The sequence below is a fragment of the Oncorhynchus mykiss genome, chromosome 6 (genome assembly GCF_057628025.1).
Source record: "Oncorhynchus mykiss isolate SJ-2025 chromosome 6, ASM5762802v1, whole genome shotgun sequence".
Lineage (NCBI taxonomy): Eukaryota > Metazoa > Chordata > Actinopteri > Salmoniformes > Salmonidae > Oncorhynchus > Oncorhynchus mykiss.
The window spans coordinates 23,384,750-23,401,913 of NC_143027.1; positions in this window are offsets into that span (position 1 = coordinate 23,384,750).

A 17,164-nucleotide genomic window follows, 5' to 3' on the forward strand; every position below is an offset into this window, starting at 1 on the left:
TTCCAGAATGGTCCTGTATTTGGCTCCATCCATCTTCCCATCAATTTTAACCATCTTCCCTGTCCCTGCTGAAGAAAAGCAGGCCCAAACCATGATGCTGCCACCACCATGTTTTGTGTTCAAGGTGATGAGCTGTGTTGCTTTTACGCCAAACATAACGTTTTGCATTGTTGCCAAAAAGTTCAATTTTGGTTTCATCTGACCAGAGCACCTTCTTCCACATGTTTGGTGTGTCTCCCAGGTGGCTTGTGGCAAACTTTAAACAACACTTTTTATGGATATCTTTAAGAAATGGCTTTCTTGCCACTCTTCCATAAAGGCCAGATTTGTGCAATATACGATTGATTGTTGTCCTATGGACAGAGTCTCCCACCTCAGCTGTAGATCTCTGCAGTTCATCCAGAGTGATCATGGGCCTCTTGGCTGCATCTCTGATCAGTCTTCTCCTTGTATGAGCTGAAAGTTTAGAGGGACGGCCAGGTCTTGGTAGATTTGCAGTGGTCTGATACTCCTTCCATTTCAATATTATCGCTTGCACAGTGCTCCTTGGGATGTTTAAAGCTTGGGAAATCTTTTTGTATCCAAATCCGGCTTTAAACTTCTTCACAACAGTATCTCGGACCTGCCTGGTGTGTTCCTTGTTCTTCATGATGCTCTCTGCGCTTTTAACGGACCTCTGAGACTATCACAGTGCAGGTGCATTTATACGGAGACTTGATTACACACAGGTGGATTGTATTTATCATCATTAGTCATTTAGGTCAACATTGGATCATTCAGAGATCCTCACTGAACTTCTGGAGAGAGTTTGCTGCACTGAAAGTAAAGGGGCTGAATAATTTTGCACGCCCAATTTTTCAGTTTTTGATTTGTTAAAAAAGTTTGAAATATCCAACAAATGTTGTTCCACTTCATGATTGTGTCCCACTTGTTGTTGATTCTTCACAAAAAAATACAGTTTTATATCTTTATGTTTGAAGCCTGAAATGTGGCAAAAGGTCGCAAAGTTCAAGGGGGCCGAATACTTTCGCAAGGCACTGTATGTGGTGGAGTAGGAGCCTGAGGGCACACAGTGTGTTGTGAAATCTGTGAATGTAATGTTATGTTTTTAAAACTGTATGAACTGCCTTCATTTTGCTGGACCCCAGGAAGAGTAGCTGCTGCCTTGGCAGGAACTAATGGGGATCCATAATAAATACAAGTACCTGTCCACACCTGCTCCAAATCAACTCCGCTGTATGAATACACTTCAAAGCTCAGCTGTTTAGACATGCTTGTAAGGTGTATTAGAAATTCTACAGAATTGTACAGATTCGGTGATGAAGCAAATTCATCATATCAAGATAATCCCTATGTCATGGTCATGCTGGTTGGGCTTTCTGTCACTCTCAATGCTGAGATGAGTCAGACACACACACGACAGACATCACCCTAGGGGCCTCTGAGATCCCGGCTTTGGAAAGGGTGGCAGGACCTGTCCGAGCAAGCAACACTCCTTCACAGCAGTAGGGAAATGAAACAGCTCGGCCAGTCCAGGTAACCAATCAATGGCTGTTATGACCCTGTCAAGCACCAGAACACAGCACTCATACTGTAGGCTACCATACTGTTGTTATGAGTCTATGTAATCATTATTTCATTTTCTTTCACTTCATAAAGTGAAGCCCTGTTTAAAATAAACTTTCAACTCAAATTGGATGTGGAGCCAAGTAGGCAATAAGTAAACTATAAACATCCAGCATGAGTGGGAAATGATGGACCAGCACACAGGGCTTGACTTTGTCTTTTTGGTTTCTGTTGAGTGTTTACTCAGCTATGATGTAAGCAAAACACTGGAGGCTTTATCTTATGAGCAGAGAATATAATCGCTTTAGACTCCCAATGTTTCAGTCAAGCAGCCCTCTCAATCTAAACACACATCTGAGTTTGCAAGAGAGCAAATCAAGTAAGAACCCTCAATTACTGATTTATCAGAGCAGACTTCCGATAGCGCAGCGTGAGGTCATGCTCGCCATGAAAACAGTACATTTGTCTTTGGACTAGGCTGAGAACCAAATGCAGTTTACAGCTATCCTCTAAGGAATACCATGCTATGCCATTTGATGTTTGTGCATGCATTGTATATGCAGTGCCTTCGGAAAGTATTCAGACCCCTAGACTTTTTCCACATTTTGTTATGTTACAGCCTTATTCCAAAAATGGATTGAATAACATTTCCTCAGCAATCTAAACACAATACCCCATAATGACAAAGCGTAAACAGGGTTTTTAAAAACAGTATGCTATGAGATTTGAAATTGAGCTCAGGTGCATCCTGTTTCCATTGATCATCCTTGAGATGTTTCAACAACTTGATTGGAGTCCACCTGTTGTAAATTCAATAGATTGGACATGATTTGGAAAGGCACACACCTGTCTATATACAGTTGAAGTCAGAAGTGTTCATACACTTAGGTTGGAGTCATTAAAACTCATTTTTCAACCACTCCACAAATTTCTTGTTAACAAACTATAGTTTTGGCAAGTCGGTTAGGACATCTACTTTGTACATGACACAAGTAATTTTTCCAACAATTGTTTAAAGACCGATTATTTCACTTATAATTCACTGTACCACAATTCCAGTGGGTGAGAAGTTTACATACACTAAGTTAATTACAGAAAATTATGGCATGGCTTCTGATAAGCTAATTCTGATAGGCTAATTGATATAATTTGAGTCAATTGGTGGTGTACCTGTGGATGTATTTCAAGGCCTCACTTCAAACTCAATGCCTCTTTGCTTGACATCATGGGAAAATCAAAAGAAATCAGCCAAGACCTCAGAAGAAAATTGTAGACCTCCACAAGTCTGGTTCATCCTTGGGAGCAATTTCCAAATGCCTGAAGGTACCACGTTCATCTGTACAAACAATAGTACGCAAGTATAAACACCATGGGACCACGCAGCTGTCATACCGCTGAGGAAGTAGGAGCGTTCTGTCTCCTAGAGATGAACGGTCTTTGGTGCGAAAAGTGCAAATCAATCCCAGAACAACAGCAAAGGACCTTGTGAAGATGCTGGAGGAAACAGGTACCAAGGTACAGTATTATATCCACAGTAAAACGAGTCCTATATCGACATAACCTGAATGGCCGCTCAGCAAGGAAGAAGACACTGCTCCATAACAGACGTAAAAAAGCCAGACTACGGTTTGCAACTGCTCATGGGGACAAAGATCATTCTTTTTGGAGAATTGTCCTCTGGTCTGATGAAACAAAAATAGAACTGTTTGGCCATAATGACCATCGTTATGTTTGGAGGAAAAAGGGGGAGGCTTGCAAGCTGAAGAACACCATCCCAACCATGAAGCACGGGGGGGGGGGGGGGGGGGCAGCATCATGTTGTGAGGGTGCTTTGCTGCAGGAGGGACTGGTGCACCTCACAAAATAGATGGCATCACGAGGAAAGAAAATTACGTGGATATATTAAAGCAACATCTCTAGTTAAAACTTGGTTGCAAATTGGTCTTCCAAATGGACAATGATCCCAAGCATACTTCCAAAGTTGTGGCAAAATGGCTTAAGGACAACAAAGTCAAGGTATTGGAGTGGCCATCACAAAGCCCTGACCTCAATCCCATTGAAAATTTGTGGGCAGAACTGAAAAAGCATGTGCGAGCAAGGAGGCCTACAAACCTGACTTAGTTACACCAGCTCTGACAGGAGGAATAGGCCAAAATTGACCCAACTTATTGTGGGATGCTTGTGGAAGGCTACCCAAAACGTTTGACCCAAGTTAAACAATTTAAAGGCAATGCTACCAAATACTAATTGAGTGTATGTAAACTTCTGACCCACTGGAAATGTGATGAAAGAAATACAATCTTAAATAAATCATTCTCTCTACTGTTATTCTGGCATTTCACATTCTTAAAATAAAGTGGGGATGCTAACTGACCTAAGACAGGGAATTTTTACTAAGATTAAATGTCAGGAATTGTGAAAAACTGAGTTTAAATGTATTTGGCTAAGGTGTACGTAAACTTCCGACTTCAACTGTACGTTGACAGTGCATGTCAGAGCAAAAACCAAGCCATGACTTCAAAGGAATTGTCCGTAAAGCTCAGAGACAGGATTGTGTTGAGGCACAGAGAAGGGTAACAAAAAATGTCTGCAGCATTAAATGTCCCCAATAACACAGTTAGCTCCATTAGTTTGGAACCACCAAGACTCTTCCTAGAGCTGTCCGCAAACTGAGCATTCGGGGGAGAAGGGCCTTTTTCAGGGAGGTGACCAAGAACACGATGGTCACTCTGAAAGAGCTCTAGAGTCCCTCTGTGGAGATGGGATAACCTTCCAGTAGGACAACCATTTCTGAAACACTCCACTAATCAGGCCTTTATGGTAGAGTGGCACATGACAGCCTGCTTGGAGTTTGCCAAAAGGCACCTAAAGACTCTCGGACCATGAGAAACAAGATTCTCTGGTATGATGAAACCAAGATTGAACTCTTTGGCCTGAATGCCAAGTGTCAAGTCTGGAGGAAACCTGGCACCATCCCTATGGTGAAGCATGTTGGTGGCAGCATCCTGCTGTGGGGATGTCTTTCAGTGGCAGGGACTGGGAGACTAGTCAGGATCGAGGTGAAGATGAACGGTGCAAAGTATAGAGAGTTCTTTGATGAAATCCTGCTCATGAGCGCTTAGGACCTCGTACTGGGGCCAAGGTTCATCTTCCAACAGGACAATGACCCTAAGCAAACAGCAAAGACAACGCAGGAATGGCTTCAGGACAAGTCTCTAAATGTCCTTGAGTGGCCCGGACAGAGCCCGGACTTGAACATCTCTGGAGATACTTGACAATAGCTGTGTAGCAACACTCCCCTTCCAATCTGACAGAGCTTGAGAGGATCTGCAGAGAAGAATCGGAGAAACTCCACAAATACAGGTGTGCCATGCTTGTAGTGTCCTACACAAGAAGACTCGAGGCTGTAATTGCTGCCAAAGGTGCTTCAACAAAGTACTGAGTAAAGGGTCTGAATACTTATGTAAATTAGATTTTCATTTTGTATAAATTAGCAAACATTTCTACAAACCTGTTTTTGCTTTATCATTATGGGGTTTTATGTGAAGATTGATGAGGGGAAAAAACGATTTAATCAATATTAGAATAAGGCTGTAACGTAACAAAATGTGGAAAAAGTCAAGGGTTCTGAATACTTTTCGAAGGCAATGTATAGACATCTTTTTAAATCCTTTGACGTATAACTACTTGTTAGGATTTATAGGATTTATAAACAGAACCCACTTTTGTCTCAACAGAATTGCGTAATACAGTGTGCTGCCAGAGAACCACTATCAATAGCCTTATGCTGTATTTCCACTTATATCTGATCTAACTGCAGCTAAACCCTGCCTATCTGTCTCCTCACTGCGTCTCTAAAACACCACTAAATCTAATGAAACACAACCAAACTGTTACAATTCCAAATCATTACAGTCTTTATCGTGCATCAAAAAACATTTTGTGCCATTTGTATTGTAGCTCATTAGAGATACATGCATGCAATAGTAGAAACGTACAATATATGAATAAAGTTAGCGAATTACTGTTGTCAACATTTGTCAACAGATCTTATTGGTTTTCAGGATGACACTCTTCAAAACACACAAATAGTTATGGGTTCGTAGAGTGAACATGAGGATGGTAGAGGTTTTTTTCTGATGTTACCAAGCAACAAGCTATTGTAAGTCCCCAAGGCCAATCACAGCTTAATATCAAAGGAGGGAAAATACGTTTGAGTCATTTAGCAGACACTCTAATCCAGGGCAATTTACAGGAGCAATTAGTGTTAAGTGCCTTGCTCAAGGGCACATAAACAGATTTTTCACCAGAAATATTTTGGCTACTGGCCCAACACACTAGGCTACCAGCCACCCCAAAGTTTATATGAATGATCATTCAGACTGTCTTACTCTGTTGCTAGAGTACAGAGGATAATTCTTAATCCAGGGAAAATGACACTCGAAAAAGAACAATAAATTCAACCTATACTCCACTCATCTTTATAACAATGCATCACAGTCTTCTTTCATGCACAATGAATGCTGAATTTCAGGGACATCGGGGGGACAAAGTTGTTTTATGTGTGAGAGCTCTATGCAAAGCTCAATAGATAAGTACAATCATAATGGGGATGACCACTGGGTGCAGAACACTGAGGCTTTCCTAGAGAAAATACCAGTGATGAAATATTGCCCTCCATTGGTACAAAAATGAAATGACATTACCATTATAACACATAATGGTTAATGCATTGGGCAGAGTTCTTAGAAAGGAGACTCTTACATAAACAGAGTCTGGAGGATCACTCTTGTATTGGCTGAAATGTAGCGAACAGGCAGCACACTGACAGCAGACACAGTGTCAGACCAGACCAGGCCTGATGTATGACTAAGGCAGATGTTAGATAAGTGTTGCTTTGAAAAACAGCTTTTATCTCCAGGCCATCAGACTGTTAAACAGTCACCACTAGCCGGCCTCCGCCCAGTACCCTGCCCTGAACCTTAGTCAGTGTTGCTAGCCGGCTACCACTCGATACTCTACCCTGCACCTTAGAGACTGCTGCCCTTTGTACATATAGTAGAGTTATTTTAATCATGTTTAAATATTGTTTTATCCTTTATATATATATATATATATATATATATATATATATATATATATATATATATATATACTTGCAGATATTATCGCAGGTGCATTGAAATGCTTGTGTTTCTAGCTCTAACAGTGCAGTAATACCTAGCAATACAAAACAATACACACATAATCCAAAATGTAAAAAAATTAAGAAAAATCAGAACGAGCAGAACGAGCAATGTGGGGCAGTGGGGCAAAAAAAGTATTTAGTCAGCCATCAACTGTGCAAGTTCTCCCACTTAAAAAGATGAGAGAGGCCTGTAATGTTCATCATAGGTACACTTCAACTATGACAGACAAAATGAGAAATAAAAATCCAGAAAATCACATTTTTAATGAATTTATTTGCAAATTATGGTGGAAAATAAGTATTTGGTCAATAACAAAAGTTTATCTCAATACTTTGTTATATACCCTTTGTTGGCAATGACAGAGGTCAAACGTTTTCTGTAAGTCTTCACAAGGTTTTCACACACTGTTGCTAGTATTTTGGCCCATTCCTCCATGCAGATCTCCTCTAGAGCAGTGATGTTTTGAGGCTGTTGCTGGGCAACACGGACGTTCAACTCCCTCCAAAGATTTTCTATGGGGTTGAGATCTGGAGACTGGCTAGGCCACTCCAGGACCTTGAAATGCTTCTTACGAAGCCACTCCTTCATTGCCCGGGCGGTGTGTTTGGGATCATTGTCATGCTGAAAGACCCAGCCACGTTTCATCTTCAATGCCCTTGCTGATGGAAGGAGGTTTTCACTCAAAATCTCACGATACATGGCCCCATTCATTCTTTCCTTTACACGGATCAGTCGTCCTGGTCCCTTTGCAGAAAAACAGCCCCAAAGCATGATGTTTCCACCCCCATGCTTCACAGTAGGTATGGTGTTCTTTGGATGCACCTCAGCATTCTTTGTCCTCCAAACACGACAAGTTGAGTTTTTACCAAAAAGTTATATTTTGGTTTCATCTGACCATATGACATTCTCCCAATCTTCTTCTGGAGTATCCAAATGCTCTCTAGCAAACTTCAGACGGGCCTGGACATGTACTGGCTTAAGCAGGGGGACACGTCTGGCACTGCAGGATTTGAGTCCCTGGCGGCGTAGTGTGTTACTGATTAGGAATGTGATTTTCTGGATTTTTTCCTCCCTTTTTCCCCATATTTTGTATCTATATTCCAGACTTTGACATTGCTCTTTCTGATATTTCTTAATTTTTTTATGCACTGTTGAAGCTAGATACCCAAGCATTTCGCTGCACCTGCGATAACATCTGCAAATCTGTGTACACGACCAATAAACTTTGTTTTGATTTGCAATGTGGGTTCGATTCCCATGGGGGACCAGTATGAAAATGTATGCACTCATTACTCTGGATAAGAGCATCTGCTAAATGACTAAAGTGTAAATGTACTCCTTTCACACCAGACCTTCTTACTGACAGACAGTAAGAGACAGTTTCTATAGCATATTTAATGCACCACAACCTACATATTACCACTGTCTCTGTCTGTCTGTCTGTCTGTCTGCCTGCCTGTCTGTCTGTCTGCCTGCCTGCATGCATATGTTTAAGACAACAAGGAGGTAGGCTACTTACTGTGCTAACCAGTGAGATGAGTCTGTGATGAGATATCAAGTCTTCTCCACAGAGGGCGCCACACATCAACCTTCGCCATAAAAACATCAATTCTGGAGAGGAATTGAATGTATGTATTCACATGCAGATTTATGTTTACAGCTTTCAGTAGAACACTGGACCATCACCCTGTGCCTGGACCCTATGTCTTCTCAAAACAACTCATGTTCAAATCATAATCTTAAAATCTTGTTGTGCATATTATACCAGCTGCTTGTTTGCCCTATAGCAGAAATATAGTCATATCCACATTACTGTGATTATGATGATGATGATGATGATGAAGATGATGATGGTGGTGTGATGGGGTGGTGTTTGTTCTTGAGCAAAACAAGAAAACGTTTTTGCAGTATTTAGTGTTTTTTGTATTTTATTAGGATCCCCAATTAGCCACTGCCAAGGCAAGGGCTACTATTCCTGGGGTCCAAACAGGAAACAAAACACAACAAATAAAATACATAATATACATAACACTACATAATACAATGCAAAATACAATACAAAATATATAACAATGTCTGTGTCTCTTCACAGTCCCCGTGCCGTAAGTGGTACTTTATCAGACTGTGAAGAGTCTTCTGGCTGCATGTCTTGTGTGATACCATGAATGTCCGAACATTCAGTACCCTCAACCCATCAAAACCGAGGACATAAACCAATAGTGATTCAGTCAAATCTCTCCTCAACTTTGAGCCAGAAGAGATTGACATGCATACCAGTGACATACTGTGTGCTGCTCTGTTCTGGACCAACTGAAATGTTCCTATGTTGCATATGACCATGTAACTGGCGAGGTGTGACAAAACTAGGGCCTGTGGGACCTGTCTGGTTGATTTAGATGTCAAGAAAGCAGAGCAACACCTTATCATGGACAGATTTCTTCCCATTTTAGCAACCATGTTCTACAGTATATGTTTTGAACATATGGCCCAGCGTCGTCTGGGGTAGGCCGTCATTGTAAAGAAGAATTTGTTCGTACCTGACTTGCCAAGTTAAAAAAAATGTATATTTATTTTTAAAGGGTGGCAGTTATTTATTTTACTGTCATAGCTGATGTGTATGCAATTGAGTCGTCAGCATACATAAACACACAGGCTTTATTCAAAGTCAGTGGAAGATCAGTAGTAAAAACAGAAAACAATAACGTCCAAATCTAGCTGCCCTGCAGTACACCACACTCAACCGAATTTGCATTAGAGAGGCTTCCATTAAAGAAAACCCTCTGTGTTCTATTAAATAGGTAACTCAATCCATGATAAGGCAGATGATGTACTGTAAATCCATAACACCTACGATTCTTCAGCAATAGGTTGTGATCAAAAGCTGCACTGAAATCTAACAAAACAGCTCCCACAATCTTATTATTATCAATATCTGTCAGCCAATCATGTCATGTGTGAGTGCCAAACATGTTGAGTGCCCTTCCATATAAGTACGCTTTTCCAAAAGTTTGCTAAGCACAGGTAACAGGCTGATTGGTCGGTTGTTTGAACCATTAAATGGTGCTTTTCTATTATTGGGCAGTGGAATGACCTTTGCCGAGGGCACACACCATCTTCAAGACTTAAACGGAAGATGTAGCAAACAGGAGTCCCAATGTATTCTGCTACCAACTTCAGCAATTTACCATCCTGGTTGTCGGTACCAGGATGCTTGTCCTTATTTATGGATAGCAACAACTTTGTTCACCTCTCCTACAGCAACAACTTTGTTCACCTCTCCTACAGCAACAACTTTGTTCACCTCTCCTACAGCAACAACTTTGTTCACCTCTCCTACAGCAACAACTTTGTTCACCTCTCCTACAGCAACAACTTTGTTCACCTCTCCTACAGCAACAACTTTGTTCACCTCTCCTACACCAACAACTTTGTTCACCTCTCCTACACCAACAACTTTGTTCACCTCTCCTACAGCAACAACTTTGTTCACCTCTCCTACACCAACAACTTTGTTCACCTCTCCTACACCAACAACTTTGTTCACCTCTCCTACAGCAACAACTTTGTTCACCTCTCCTACAGCAACAACTTTGTTCACCTCTCCTACAGCAACAACTTTGTTCACCTCTCCTACAGCAATAACTTTGTTCACCTCTCCTACAGCAACTACTTTATTCACCTCTGCTACTTTGTTCACCTCTCCTACAGCAACAACTTTGTTCACCTCTCCTACAGCAATAACTTTGTTCACCTCTCCTACAGCAACAACTTTGTTCACCTCTCCTACAGCAATAACTTTGTTCACCTCTCCTACAGAAACAACTTTGTTCACCTCTCCTACAGCAACAACTTTGTTCACCTCTCCTACAGCAACTACTTTATTCACCTCTCCTAAAGCAACAACTTTCTTCACCTCTCCTACAGCAACAACTTTGTTCACCTCTCCTACAGCAACTACTTTATTCACCTCTCCTAAAGCAACAACTTTGTTCACCTCTCCTACACCAACAACTTTGTTCACCTCTCCTACAGCAACAACTTTCTTCACCTCTCCTACAGCAACAACTTTGTTCACCTCTGCTACAGCAACAACTTTGTTCACCTCTCCTAAAGCAACAACTTTCTTCACCTCTCCTACAGCAACAACTTTGTTCACCTCTGCTACACCAACTTTGCAGAACTCAAAACTACACTGCTTGTCTTTCATTATTTGGCCCGTTATGCATGAATATGAAGACTCAGCATTTGTTGTTTGCGTGTCTTTACTAAGTTTGCTAATCTTGTCCCCAAAAAAAGTTATTCAAGTGGTTGGCAATGTCAAAGGGTTTTGTTATGAACAAGCCATCTGCCTCAATGAAGGATGGAGCTGAGTTAGATTTTTTGCCTAGAATTTTATTTAAGGTATTCCAGAGATTTTTACTATCATTTTTTATAGAATTTACCTTTGTTCCATAGTATAGTTTCTTCTTCATTTTGTTAAGTTACGTGATTTCTCAATTTACTGTATGTTTTCCAATCTGCTGTGTTGTCAGACTTCTTTTCTATTCCCTTTGCCTCATCCCTCTCAACCATACAGATGTTTAATTCATCATCTATCCATGGGGATTTGGCAGTGCTAACAGTCAGTTTCTTCATGGCTGCAGGCCTGTCTGTAACTGGAAGAAGCTCTTTAATAAATGATTCAAGTGTGGCATCAGGTTGTTCCTCAATACAAATAAGAGACCAACAAATATTTTTGACATCTTTGACATAGGAATCATTGCAAAACCATTCATACGATTGCTTATACACAATTTTAGGTCCAGTCTTTGGAACTTATTTTTTTCTAGATATGGCTATTATGTTATGACAACTACATCCGATGGGTGTGGATACTGCTTTAGAGCAGATTTCTGCCATATTAGTAAAGATGTGGTCAATAGACGAGGAGGATTTCAATCCTGTTCTGTTTGTAAATACCCTGGTAGGTTGACAGATAACCTGAACCAGATTACAGGCATCGGTTACAGCTTGAAGATTATTTTTGAGTGGACCTGTAGCCATATTACTTCTACTTCATCTGACATGTCAATGGCATTTACATTTGAGCCAATGGTACTGAGTGTGCTGCCCACAGTGGGCTTCTTCCTAAGGCAGACAGTTTCAGTGAAAACAGTGTAATTAATTTCTATGGCCATATGATTATTGCTGACAATACCCTCTGAGTTAACGGTTAAATGAAAATAGATCACGTTACTTACATTGTCTGCACTTCTATTTCTCTGGTCTAACTTGTCAAGCTGGTCTGACCAGCATGGTCTAGCTGGTTATGCTGGCAGACTAGCATAATCTAGCTGGTTATGCTGACAGACCAGCCTTCATTGGGTTATCGCTGGTGACCAGCCTTCCTTGTGTTTTCATTGGTGACCAGCCTTTGTTGTGTTTTCACTGTCAGCCCAGCCTTCAGTGTGTTTTCACTGTTGACCAGCCTTCACTGTGTTTTTCAGACACTGGTGACCAGCACAAGCTAAAGCAAAACCAGTGTCGTGTCTTTGGCTATGCCGGATTAAGTGATATGACATGCTATTCTATAAAATCCTTTCTCCGTAATTAATATTACCTGATTGAGCTAATCATGTAAATGTAATTAACTAGAGAGTCGAGGCACCACGAAATAATATTTATAGAGCTGTTATCTTCCGAATAAACTCTTAAAGACCTAGTAATATTTTAGATCAATAGCAGTCAATATTACTCGTCACCATAATTCATCTGAAAGTAAATTCTTGGTTATCTTCACGAACCCTGGCTAACAAGTTGAATCAGCATTACAAAATTGGGTTTAATTATTTATTTACTAAATACCTAACTAATCACACAGAATTACATATACAAAGAATGAATCATAGCTTGATTACAAATTACGTCATAAAGGAAAACATCCCTAGGGGGCGGAACAGATATGACAGCTGGTTACACAAAAGAAAAAGGGCTGGGTTTGAGTGAAAGAGCGGGAAGACTGAGGGACAAAAGGAGAAGCTGTGCTATCGTAAATACAGTATCTTATGCATTCTAAATTACTGCCCATTTGGAAAAGGAAAATGCAATAAATATTTACTCTGAGCTGCGCTTCGTTAGGTTGGTGGTAGATGGAAGGCCGTGTTGCCAAACTGAGTCCTTTGTCCTTTGAAGAATGCCTCTGGTGGTCAATTGGATACGTTGTAGTAACGTAGTTGTGTGATAGACGGGATACTCTGTCTGTTCTTTCCTAGCCAGCGTTTGCAGTTACTGTTGCTAACTCAACGGCTAGGAGGGATCACTTCTGAAGTGAATAAGAGTTCAAAGTTCATACCATTCGCAACCAAAGCTCACACTGAGGTTGGCTTAGTTCTGTAGTTGACATGTTAGTCCTTTTAACGCAGAGGCTGCAGACCTCACGTACTTGGAACAGGAGGTTATATTGTCGTCAAGGCTTTATATAGGAAGGGAGAGGAGGGCGTGTTTGAAAAGTTTTATAACCCATGTCCCTTCACAGGGGCGGGCCACTGATTGAGCAGAGCCCTAACCTTATGAAAACCAAAATCTCTCATTTGGAAGCTAAAATTACATTTCTCTTCACCAATAATTGTATATTCAAACTTTTATATTGAACAACAATTAAATTTGAATCCAATGATGTGTAGACTTTCCACTGTAGAGTTTATGTCATCCCATCATCGATGAGAATGTCTCAGATGACAACCGAACTGACATCATATTCATTAAGTACCACCGCATATGTTCAATTGGTCGGATTAACAGAATATAGTTCATTTCCCCCCACCTTCTGATGTTCCCAGAATCTCTATGTTAACCAAGAGGTTTTCAAATTTCACATCAGTAGGGTAGAGAGAGGAAAAATGGGGGAATAGGTATTTATGACTGTCATAAACCTACCCCCAGGCCAACATCATGACACCAGCATAAAGTCATATATAACGCTGGCTTGCAAAGTGATTGTTTAATTTCTTTTGGAATCCAGCCAGAGTGGACTCCCACAATCTGCATTCAGAATGATTGGCAGAAAAAAAAGTTACATATATGAGACTACATAAACGATCATAATTGGAACACCCATTTCAGTGATAGGTGCAATCAGTCCAATTAACAATTTGGATTCGTTTAGAAAAATGTATGTTACTTATCTTTGTGTAGCATAAGATAAACTAACGAATTAATCAATCAAAACACAGATATTGAAACAAACAAACAAAAACAAAAAAACGATTCAAAAATCAAACTGTAATAGAGCATGCTGGGAAATATGATAATGATGGGCGTGGTTTTCAGACCAGCAAAATTCTGATTATTTGGAATCAACCTCACTTGGGATTTAAACTCACAACCAGGCCATTGCCAGCAACCTGAATTTCCTGCTACCGCCCATTTGGAAAAGGAAAATGCAATATATATTTGGGAAGCCTATTCCTATTCCTACACCACTAAATCTGTGGGTGTGACAAATATTAGAATTTATAGACATTATTTCACTTGTCTCTTTTGGGTGCCATGTAAAACCCTTTGATTTGTCCCAGTGGGTAAGGGAACATTTTTTAGTTCCATTTTAGAACCCTCTCATGAAGAACCCTCTGGTTCCAGGTAAAACCAATGACGGGTTCTACAGTTAAACTCAGGGTTCAGTAGATTACTTTCTAAATATAATCTGTTACAGTTACTAGTTACATGTCCAAAATTGTAATCAGTAATGTAACGTTTGGATTACTCAAACTCAGAAACGTGATCTGATTACATTCCGTTACTTTTAGATTACTTTCCCCTTAAGAGGCATTAGAAGAAGACAAAAACGTATATACCAATTGAATGACATCAATGTTAAAGTTTACATAGCTGGCAATACAGTGGGGCAAAAAAGTATTTAGTCAGCCACCAATTGTGCAAGTTCTCCCACTTAAAAAGATGAGAGAGGCCTGTAATTTTCATCATAGGTACACTTCAACTATGACAGACAAAATTTGAAAAAAAAATCCAGAAAATCACATTGTAGGAACCCAATATTGGGTTCAAATACACATTCAGATTTGAGAACTAACATCCACAACAACCACAATCCGTAAGGTGAAAATAGCTAAATGAGAGAGCATCAGTGGGATTCACATCAATGTGCTATGTAGATATCAATAATAAGTTATATCAGTATCACTGAAGTCTACACCACTGCTGTCCTCCTTACCTCCAAGCATTTATTCAAGTTGGATAATCTTTGGATGCCGACAGCAGTCGTGGACTGTAGTCTACAAAAGCCTATTCCTGCTCTTTTCCCGCGATCCATCAAACACATTTGATGTGTCTTCATAGTGGTCTCTGACTTGTGGTCAGACTCGCTCAGGTGGAACAAACTTACATTTGCACCTTTTTGCAATGTTGATTTGAATGTCATAGTTTCTGAATTTAAAAGTAATCCTCAAAATAATAATCTAATTTTTCAAAAGTATCTATAATCTGATTACAATATTTTTGGTGGTAATGTAACAGATTACAGTTACCATTTTTTTGTAATCCGTTACTCCCCAACCCTGGTTATATTTATAGGATACTTCGGATGTGCTTATGGTACACACTGTTAAAAACGACCTGTAATTTAAAAGTAAGTTACCGGCTACTGAGTTGCAGAAGAAATACAGTATTTTTACAGTAGAATCAATGTGTTATTATTGTCAAATAACTTGTTGTTGTTTACCTTACTGTCACTAAACTTTGAAATTTAGGTGGGTTCATGTGTTGGAGGTGGCTCATTAGCATATTTGGGGGTATGGTCTAAAAGGTGTTGTATTTGTGTTAGTGGAAGTGTTTAAGATGTTTTATCATTATGTTGATAAAGGTTGTGCACTGCATTTGTCCACTCCCAGTTCTACAATCTTTCTAAAAAGATGTGACAATCGAGAGCTGCACTGTTAAGACGTTACTGTGCATTTTCCAGTAAGAAAGATGGCCGTTGGTCACCGGGAAGTCATGTTTATTTTTGAATAAGTTACTGTCAGTTTGCTGGAAGTAGTTATTGTGAAATTCACAGTAACTTACAGTGGCTGATCTCTGTCACGCTCACTGATCTGATGACGTGGCAGGAAGTTCAATTTGCTGCCAACCTAGAGGTTGAGGAGGGGTCGAAAGTGTGCTCATTACAAAGAATGCTTAATAGTTGTCGCCTAATGTTATAAGCTTTCTTGTAGTCAGAAAAGTTAGTTGCAAGTATGTTACTGTTCATTTTACAATAACTTATACATAATAAGGTTGCCAATTAAGCTTCCAGTGAGTTACTAGCAGTTATTGGCTATTAAGTTACTGTGACTTTTACTGACTTTTACTGACAGCTGGTAACACAAAATTCTCAACATTTTCTATTAAGTTACTGTGAGATACAGTAATCGTTTAATAAGATGCTCAACATAACAATCAACCACTAAAACTGGCACAACACTTCCACTTACGGTTGGCACAAATACACCATGCCCTCTAATATGATAATGAGCCCCACCGGTACATTGCCCCACCTACATTTCAAACTACAGTGATGATTTTACCTTATATTCAAAATATTGGGTATTTTTTTTAACATTATATTATATTATCTGCATATGTCCCCTAAAAGGAACCAACCAGTACCATGGAGTTCCTATGTGTACTTCTGAAGGTACCTTATGTGTACCTTTGACATTTTGTACCCCAGGGAACAACACTGTACCCTAACAGTACCCTAATTTTAAGAGTGTGTGGATATAGGCTATTGGTAATAAAGATGTACCTGGTGGCACTGCTGAAACATTAATGCACTTCTGCCCAAAAGCTTGCAAGTTCAAATTCCCAAAGCATTCATGCACACTTAACATTAACTGTCCCTGAACACTGCAATTTTTACGTTCATGTTGTCTGATAATCAGACAATTGTTCACTTAATTCTGGGCAACTTTTAGCAAAGTGCAGAACTGTATTCTTGCCATTAAATCTGTGGCCAATCTCTATCATGTCCACAGACCTGGTGGCAAACAGAGATACAGTATTTCTGTTACATGTATTTAAAAAACTTATTTTAATTACTTCTGAGTATTGTGTATGTTGTATTACACTGGGCTGAACAACACTCCAATGTATTTTGTAACAAGATACTTTCAAAAGCACTAATGTACAGTATATGTTCTAAATGCATGATTGATCAGAGATCCTTTACACTGATGATAGCCTGAGGCCGAAACATATATATATTTTTTCACCTTTTATTTATGCACTTTCTTGCACAATGATATATTCGTTGGGCACCATGATGTTTCAATAAACATCTTTATTTTGCCTTCATGCCTCAGTTTTGGATCTATTCTTTTTTTCATCCAGTATTTTCAAAACCACCCAGTTTATACATTGTAATAGCCTACTATATG